Source organism: Humulus lupulus, chromosome 1 (assembly GCF_963169125.1).
Source record: "Humulus lupulus chromosome 1, drHumLupu1.1, whole genome shotgun sequence".
Lineage (NCBI taxonomy): Eukaryota > Viridiplantae > Streptophyta > Magnoliopsida > Rosales > Cannabaceae > Humulus > Humulus lupulus.
Genome location: NC_084793.1, coordinates 43,071,523 through 43,080,215, shown reverse-complemented (window position 1 = coordinate 43,080,215; position 8,693 = coordinate 43,071,523). Strand labels below are relative to the sequence as shown.

Below are 8,693 nucleotides of genomic sequence, written 5' to 3'. Positions count from 1 at the left end.
CCATTTTGTTGTTTAATTTCTTTATAGTCCTTTTCTCCCTCTATAAATAGGGACTCCTTCACACTATGTATGTAATTTTTAGAGTAAAGAAACTATAGCAAAATTTTTACTCACTTTCTTCTTAGAATTTTGTGAGAATCATGAGCATAATGGCCTAATCTTCCTAGGAAGGTTAGGGATGATTCCATATGCTAGTGATGTTATTTTGCTACTTTGATTTACTATGTTCTTAATGTAAAATATTTGAGTTATTTATGTTCTTTCATCTCCATCTCTATTTTGTTATCTTTATTTACTTATGCTAATAGTATATAGGATTAGTCATGCTCTTTCTATGTGCTTCTAATTAGTAAAAGTAATATTGATACATAATTTTATGTCTAATCTTCTATTGCATTATTGCCCTTGGGTATTTTGTCATTTTTAGATTTTTCATAAGATTAACATTGTGCTTTTAAAGTAAAGAACTTTATAACTCAAATGAACTTTTGTAAAAAAAAAGAATATGGACTTTAATGTTAGATTTTCCAAGTAAATGTTGGGATATGAACTATTTACTTGTGTATTTTTGTAAATAAAGTAACCAAGTAACTAAGCAAGCATATGGATGATTTTTGAAACCTTTCCATTTCTCAAACTCTTGATTACATCTTACCTTTATTTCACTTATCTCATTTTATCATTTCATCAAAAAGACAACATCAAAATCTCTCTCTTTTCATTTACAATTTTATTTATTTCTTGTTACTAACTTTTTGTATTATTTTCTACTAATCTTTTGATTTTAGGTTACCTCCTTGTGGATCGACCGCCCGATCTTACTACAATTACCGCTTAGTGGTAGTCACATTTTGGGCGTTAAACAAATTTTTGCGCACTTGTTTGGGAGGTAGTTTTCAAAGGTTTAGTGAAATTCTTACAAAAATGTTGGTAACTTTATTTGTATTTTTGTTGGTGTGAATATTGTGTTAGTATAGTCTTTATTTATTTTTTCTATTTTTAGTTAATTTGGTTATTATTATTAAAATAAACAAAAAAAATATAAAAAAAATTAATTATATATATATTTTCTTTCTTCTTTTTTTTTTTGGTAAAACAAAAAATAAATAAAATAAAATTATACATATATAAATATACATATAAAAAAGACATATATCTATTTCTTAATATTTTTTTTCTCTACTTTTCGAATAAAAAAAACATCATATAAACATATATATAAACTTATATGTTTTTTTTTCTTTTTAACTATAAACATTATATAAACAGTATCTTTCTTTCTTTCTTAATTTCTTTTTTTTAGTTACATAAATATTTGTAGAAAAAAAATATTAAACTTGTTATTTATCTTCACTTTAACTTTCTTTTCTTTATTTTATTTTTGTGTTGTTGCTTAGTTTAGGATTTTCCCTTTTCTTTGCCTTAGTTTTCCTTAGAATTTAGGTTTCTAAAAAAAAACATAAAATTGCATAAAATTGTTCATAAAATTTCAATCATAAAACGCTTAGTATTAGGAACAATTGTGTAATATTACAAATGGTAGAAATCGATATTGTTATGTCTAGAAAGATTGGTTGTTAAATAAGGTTTGTGATAGCGTTACCCTCCACACTTACCTGGGAACCTCGGGGAGTTCTGTCTAGGCAAGTGTGGGTCTAAAGCGGTACCTTGACAACCTTCCCAATCGGCCTTGGAACATTTCGAGCATCTACCTCTGCACTATTACATTGTTGAACTTATTACTATAAGAAAACCAAGCTTGTTCTGTCAAAATAAGCAATTTCACCCTGCTTAAAGGTTGTTTGGTCGAAAAGGTTGACTTGTGATCCACCATACTTACTCAGTAACCTCAGGGAGTTCAAGTAAGGTGTTGGAGATCACGCGAAAAACCTCCAAATCTACCTAGGAACAAGTTTATCAAACAAAAAATTATCAAAAAAAAAAAAAAAAGCAAAGAAAAAAAAAAAAAAAATCTAATTCTGATTTTCGAGAGTGGATGAATCATCACGAAACTTCTAGTGACACTTCTTCCAATTCATCTACCACTCCTTCCGGAACTCCGTCCACCAATCCTGCTTCTCCACAAACTTTCGTTGATAATAATCCATTCGCAATGGCTCGCAATGATGAAATCCAACCAAGAACTCTCAATGACTACCTCCATCCTACTCGTACTTCCACGCCTTCATGCATTATCTTCCCTCCTAATATGCTCGCATTAGACTTTAAACCTGGCATGATTCAACTCTTGCCCACGTTTCATGGAATGGAAAACGAAATCCCATACGTGCATATCAGAGAATTCGAGGAGGTAGTTGCCACGTTCTATAACCGAGTCGAAAATGCTGATGCTGTGCGACTGAAGTTCTTCCCTTTCTCCTTGAAGGACAAAGCCAAAATCTGGTTATACTCTTTGAGACCTAGGTCTATTGGAACATGGGTGAAGATGAACAAATCCTTCTTTCTGAAACACTTCCCCAGCCATAAGACCAACAACCTAAAACGACAGATTTCCACATTTTCCCAAAAGGACAATGAAACGTTCTATCAAGTCTGGGAAAGATTCAAAGATCTGTTGAATCAGTGCCCACACCATGGCTATGAGAACTGGGGTTTGGTCAGTTACTTCTATGAAGGCCTCACGAGTCATGAGCGCCAGTTTGTAGAAATGCTATGCAATGGTGAATTCCTTGAAAAAGAGCTAGACGATGCTCTTGAATATCTCAAAGAAACTGCGAAAAAGTCTCACACCTGGACTGGTCCAAGTGCTACTGATAGCACCAACCAACATAAACCATCTGGGATCTATCAACTTCGAGAAGAGGATAGTGTTAAGGCCCAACTCGAAGCTTTTAAAAAGCAGTTTGAGGTCTTAATGATGAAAAATGGCCAAAAATCCCACATGATCGCTCAAGCGAAACCGCAAGAACCTTGCTTTGTTTGTGGATGGACGAAGCACTTAGCTAAGGACTGTTTAGCTTTGAATGAAATGATGGGGGTTTATGAGGAGCAATGTAATGCCTTAGGGGCATATAGCAAGCCATTCTCCCATACGTACGACCCTGGTTGGAGAAACCACCCAAATTTTAGTTGGAGAGATTCCAACCAAGCTCAATCGTCTGGAGGTCAATGGAGAAATGAGCAACAAGTTCAACCATCAAAGACGTATTCTGCACCTCAATACAATGCTCATCTACAACGAAATTCTCTCGAGAATACTCTTCATGCATTCATGGAGAAACAATCCAAACTGAATCGCCAAATGATGGAAGAAATCAAGGAAATGAAATGTCAATTCTCAAAATTGGCTGAATCTTTGGCCATTCCGGAAAAAGGCAAACTTCCTTCCCAAACAAAATTCAATGTGCAAGGCCAACACATGGCCCAATCTTCAAATTCTAATGATCAAAATGTCAAGGAAATGAATGCCATCACGATAAGAAGCGGTAAAACTTTGCAAGACCCACCCATAAAATCCAACTCTCCCAGCATTCCAAAAGTTACTCCAGAAAATCCACCATTCAATGCCTCTCCAAAAGTACCATTTCCCCAGGCTTTGAAACCTGTTGGGAAACTTCCTGATAACCGAGCTGAACTCCTTGAGCACTTGACACAAGTGAAGATTAATCTTCCTTTGCTTCACATCATTAAACAAGTGCCCGCTTATGCAAAAATCATCAAGGATCTATGCACTACAAAAAGGAAGCATCATGTCAAGAAAAATGCTTTCTTGACTGAGCAAGTGAGTGCGGTGATTGAACAAAAGGCACCGCTGAAATACAAAGATCCCGGTTGTCCCACAATTTCTTGCCAAATTGGGACCCATGAAGTCAGCCAAGCCTTACTTGATCTTGGCGCGAGTGTAAATCTCATGCCTTACTCTGTATACTCGCAACTCGGTCTTGGAGAAATGAAGCCAACATCTGTTGTACTACAACTTGTTGATCGTTCCACCAAAAAGCCTAGGGGTATTGTTGAGGATGTATTGGTTCAAATTGAAAAATTCTATTACCCCGTGGATTTTCTTATTCTTGATACCCAATCTGTGGTGAACATGGAGTTTAAAATTCCTATTATCCTCGGAAGACCATTCCTTGCTACTGCAAATTCTTTGATCAATTGTCAGAATGGTCTAATGAAGATATCGTTTGGAAACATGACTCTTGAAGTCAATATCTTCCACATCGGAAAACAATCCCGAGAAGATGATGAATGCCATCAAACATTCATGATTGACACTATAATTCCCGAGGAGGTTCAATTGCGAAGCAACTTTGATAATCTTGATGAACTCCTCAATCTGCCTGACAACGAAAGTCCAAGTTCTATTGAGTCTACTCTGGCAATATCAGATCTCATAGACTTACACAATAGAAGGACTCTGTTTTGGCAACCTCGCTTTGAAGAGCTACCTCGTGAGAGGTCACAGCCGAAAACTTCTGCCGAAGAGGTTCCAATTGTTCAATTGACCCAACTTCCCGAGGGTTTGAAACATGCCTTCTTGGGAGACGGCGAACCTTTCCAGTTATCATCTCGTCCAACCTTCAAAATTCTCAAGAATTGCAGTTACTCGAGCTACTGCAAATGCATAAATCTGCGATAGGTTGGACGCTTGCTGATATCAAAGGTATTAGCCCTTTAATTTGCTCCCATCAAATCAATCTGGAGGACGAAGCCATCCCTTGAAGAGACCCTCAAAGGCAACTGAACCCCACAATGAAGGAAGTTGTAAAAAAATGAAGTTTTGAAATTGTTAGACACTGGTATTATTTACCCAGTAGCAGATAGCAAATGGGCCAGTCTTACTCAAGTCGTGCCTGAGAAATCTAGTGTCACCGTTATCCAAAACGAAAAAGGGGTCCTTGTCCCCACAAAAACGGTGACGGGGTGGCGCATGTACATTGATTATAGAAAATTAAATGCTGCCTCTCGCAAAGATCATTTTCCACTCCCATTCATCGATCAAATCCTTGAACGTGTAGCTGGTCATCCTTTCTATTGATTTCTTGATGGCTATTCTGGCTATTATCAAATTGAGATTGCATTAGAGGATCAAGATAATACCACTTTCACTTGTCCCTTTGGCACTTTTGCTTTCCAGCGTATGCCATTTGGCTTGTGTAATGCACCAACTACTTTCCAAAGATGCATGATGAGCATCTTTAGTGACATGATCGAAAAATCAATGGAAGTATTCATGGATGACCTAACTATTTTTGGAAACTCCTTTGAGACATGTCTTCTTCATCTGGAAGCTGTTTTAAAACGATGCATTGAGAAAATACTTGTGCTCAATTGGGAGAAATGCCACTTCATGGTATCTTCTGGCATAGTCTTAGGCCACATTGGTTCTGAAAAAGGAATTGAGGTTGATTAATCCAAATTCGACCTTATCTCCAACCTGCCGACTCCTAAGACTGTCAAAGACGTTAGGTTATTTCTTGGTCATGCTGGTTTCTATAGGAGGTTCATACAAAAATTTTCAATGATTGCCCGTCCGCTAAGCAACCTCCTAGCCAAAGATGCCACTTTTGAATGGACACCTAAGTGTGAGGAATCATTCCGAACGCTTGTCAATTCACTCACTTCCGCTCCCATCATTCAGTCACCCGATTGGAGTCTTCCTTTTGAGATCATGTGTGACACCATCAACTTTGCTGTGGGAGCTGTGCTAGGACAATGAAGAGAGGGGATACCCTTTGTTGTCTGTTATGCAAGTCGAACTCTCAATAGTGCTCAAATGAACTATTCCGCTACTGAAAAAGAGTTGCTTGCCGTTGTCTTTGCCCTTGAAAATTTCGATCTTATTTGATTGGATCGCCTATTACAATCTTCACAGATCACTCCGCCCTTAAGTATCTCCTTTCCAAAAAGGATGCTAAGGCGCGATTAATACGGTGGATCCTTCTCCTGCAAGAATTTGACATAACGATCAAAGACAAGAAAGGTGTTGAAAATGTCATCGCAGACCACTTGTCCCGACTTGAATTCAGTGATCCTGATGACGGTCCACCTATTCATGATGATTTCCCAGATGAACAATTGCTTTCTGTTGCTAAGTTACCGTGGTATGCTCACATTGTAAATTACTTAGTAACAGGTGAACTCCCATCTGAGTGGAGTTCACAAGGAAAACGCAAATTTCTGGTCGAGGTGCGCAATTTCTTTTGGGATGACCCATAATTATTCAAGTATTGCCCCGACCAAATCATGCAAAGATGCATCCACGATGATGAGGTGTCTAGTGTGCTGAACTTTTGCCACAATGATGCTTGTGGTGGTCACTTCTCTGTGAAGAAAACCGCTGCAAAAATCTTACAATGCGGTCCTTATTGGCCCACTTTGTTCAAAGACACAATGATTTCTATCGTTCTTGTGTAAGGTGCCAAAATTTAGGATCCTTATCCCGTCGGCACATGATGCCCTTGAACCCAATTCTTGTTATCAAAATATTTGATTGTTGGGGGATAGACTTTATGGGACCATTTCCACCTTCTTTTGGCTACCTTTACATTCTTCTCGCTGTGGATTATGTTTCCAAATGGGTCGAGGCTGTACCATGTCGAACCAATGGTAATGCTACAGTTGTCAAATTCTTGAAAGAAAATGTGTTATCAAGGTTCGATACCCCTCACACTATCATCAGTGATCAAGGCACTCATTTTTGCAACCGATCCTTTAAGGCTCTTATGCGTAAGTATGGTGTACTTCATAAAGTTGCAAATGCCTATCATCCATAGACTAATGGTCAAGATGAGTTAGCCAATAGGGAGATAAAACACATTCTGGAAAAGACGGTAAATCCCAACTGCAAAGACTAGTCTACATGTCTTCTAGACGCTCTTTGGGCTTACCTCACTACTTTCAAATCCCCTCTTGGGATGTCTCCCTATTGGCTTGTCTTTGGAAAAGCCTGTCATTTACCTGTCGAGCTCGAGCATGAAGCGTATTGGGCTATCAAAGCCCTAAACTTTGATCTAAATGCCGCATGTATCAATCACAAACTCTAGTTGTCCGAAATTGAGGAGTTGAGAAACGATGCATATGATAATTCCAGGATTTATAAAGAAAAATTGAAAATCGCTCACGATAAAAAAATCCTACGAAAACACTTTGAGCCAAATCAGAAAGTGCATTTGTACGATTCTCGCTTGCACTTGCATCCCGGTAAACTGCGTCGCGATGGACTGGTCCATTTGTAGTGAAGCAAATATTTCCTAACGGTTTGGTGGAGGTCGAGGACCCAACCGATGGGAGAATTTTTCACGTCAATAGCCAGAGACTAAAGCATTACATTGAGAGTGTGAGTCGTGTTGAAGAGGTTCTTCTTAAGGACCCAATCTATACACTCTGAAGTTTTGAATGGTTTTCCTGTTGGTTCTTTTTATTTTGTTATCTTTATTTTTATTTTTGTGTCTTTCTTTTATGCCTTCGTTTTTGTATTATGTTTGTTTTGGGGTATTGTTACCAGGCTATTTTCGCTCTTGGCTCATGGACATGGTCATCATCCAAGTGTTCTCTCTCTTTTCCTTTTTCATTGATTATTCATTTTGACATTGAGGACACTGTCTGATTTTTGATTGGGGGTGGTGAGCATGCATTGGCTTTCATTTGGAAAATATTATTGTTACGTCATTAGCATTCATTTGGAAAATATTATTGTCTTGTTGAATTTTTAAGTCAAATTTTCTCAAATTATCCAAGCATGAGTGTAACTTGTTGGTTTGAGACAGTTCTTACTATGTTTAGCTATTAAGAAGTGATTTTCAGAGTTCTTTTGTGCACTTTCCAAATATGTGATAAATTGGTTGTTAACACAAATAGTTGAGAGAAATTTCAAGTTTAAAGTTTTTCATTTCTTGGTGAGTTGTGAGAGTTGAGAAAACAAATTTTTGAACTTTTATTGATCATTTGAGTTGGTAAAGTGACATCTTTGGAATTTAAAACATGACATTTACTAGAGGGATGTTTTTCATTTAAGATAAGTCTTTGTAATAAATTTGTGTTCTTTTTATTGTATTGTATTTGTAATTTCCTTTTTATTTTTGTGTTGTCTCTTGTAAAAAAAAAATTAAAAAAAAGAGAAGAAAACAAAAGAAAAAGAAAAAAATAGATAAATGAAAAAAGAGAACAAGAGCAACACTTCCTTCTATTATTTTGTAGTTGTTGAATATATATATTTCTATTACTATTATTTTGTGTAATTGTATTAAAAAAATAGTTTTATTATCATTATAGTTCACTTTCTTATTTATCATTTCTAGTTAGTTGTCATTTTGTTTTTGGATTTTTCTCATGTAAATACCAAAGGTTGTTTGTCATTTGAGTTCCAATAAGTTGATTTGCCTATCTTGTGATCAATATTTGTCCAAATTGCTTGTCCTAAAAAGTTTATCTTTTCTCATTTGAGCATAAACTGTTACATTTCCAACTCCAAGAGTGTAATCCTTCCCATACAAATACTTTCAATGCCCGTGAGGAATTTGGCGTTGAGATCTTTATACTTTTGAGATTTTTCAATACTATTTGTGTTATGACTTGTGATAAAAAGAATATGGTTTGGTGTACACACTCACAACTTTAAAATCGCAACTATAGTAGCTTAGATAGTAATTTCTGACTTCTTGCTGATACTTTGAAAATGCTTAGATGATTTTGCTTGGTTTGACTTGATTATTCAACTTGACAATTTT

The 8,693-nt window shown here is 36.4% G+C and overlaps 1 non-coding gene across 1 annotated transcript; it reads right to left on the bottom strand.

The window, feature by feature from the left end:
• Window positions 1–2,494: 2,494 nt before the first annotated feature.
• LOC133813651 (small nucleolar RNA R71) lies at window positions 2,495–2,600 on the bottom strand. Its single transcript, XR_009884658.1, has one exon. It is a non-coding gene; the product is annotated as a small nucleolar RNA R71 (small nucleolar RNA).
• Between the last annotated feature and the right edge of the window lie 6,093 nt (window positions 2,601–8,693).